The following is a 1,127-nucleotide window of genomic DNA, read 5'->3' on the forward strand; positions in this document are numbered from 1 at the left end:
GTTTTTATATGTCTGGCTTATTATCAATTGTTTTAAAGAAGCCATCTGGCTGGCCAGAAATATTTTACTTTTTAATCATGAACTTTTATCTGTAAAGAACTGTATCCAATATGCTCTTAGTTTAATCCATATTTATTATTTACGTGAAAAGAAAGGCATCGGAGATAAAGACTCTAAAGCACATTTCGGTTTTCTGTTCTGGAGCCGGATCTCCTTTTAATTATATTTTATGCTTTTCTAGGGACAGTTGTAGGGACAGCTGTAGGGTAAGCTGTAGGGTCAGTTAGTTGGGTTGGTGAAGAGAGGGACAGAGCTGAGGGTGAGCTTATAGGGTTATTCTGAGGGACAGTTCTTTTATGCCAGTTGTTTTATGCCAGTTATTTTATGTAATTTTATGACTGTTTGTTTAAGCCAGTTTTTACTGATTTTTCTGGCTTTTTCACAGATGATGTGATTGAGTCCCTCATTGGTTTTATGTGTGTATTCTCCTTCGGGGGAATTAAAACTGGAGGTTAACTCTTAACTGAAGTGAAAAAAAAAAAAAATTGAAAAAAAAAAAAAAAAAAAAAAAAAAATCTGTTCTTATCAGTTTAATATCTGATACGCGCCCTATCTGGGTGCCATATATTAAATGGATTTTTGAAACAGGGAGATGGAAGAAGAGCTTGCTCTGTCCACTCCACGCATTGACCTGGTATTGCAGTACCTCCAGGACCGGTGCACCCCTCTCTTTTGCTGTGTGACAAAAACAGAATAATCCTCCTCATCCATACAACAACCAGAAGCCGAAATGAGCTGCAGCAGCTGATTTTTGGAAGAAAGCCTCAGCGACGAGCTGCTTTCCTGCCTGCTTGATTTCATTTTGGATTCTTGTTAACCCCTTGTGTGCTGGGCCAAAAAAGCCTAGCAAACGTTATTTACATGTCGAGGCGACGTGTTTGCTATCCTTTTGTGTTCATTCTTCATTTCATGAGCATTTCTTCCCAAATCTATGTATTGCTGTTTAAATTCATGCATTCATTTATTGATTTATTGATTTACTTATTTATTTATTTATTTATTTATTTATTTATGTATGTATGTATTTATTTATTTCTGTGGTTCCTTATTTTGTATGTATTTAGATG

General features: G+C 35.8%; 1 pseudogene; it reads left to right on the forward strand.

The window, feature by feature from the left end:
- Window positions 1-512: 512 nt before the first annotated feature.
- LOC128655022 (uncharacterized) lies at window positions 513-728 on the forward strand (annotated as a pseudogene).
- The last annotated feature ends 399 nt before the right edge of the window (window positions 729-1,127 follow it).

The sequence above is a fragment of the Bombina bombina genome, chromosome 3, assembly GCF_027579735.1.
Source record: "Bombina bombina isolate aBomBom1 chromosome 3, aBomBom1.pri, whole genome shotgun sequence".
Lineage (NCBI taxonomy): Eukaryota > Metazoa > Chordata > Amphibia > Anura > Bombinatoridae > Bombina > Bombina bombina.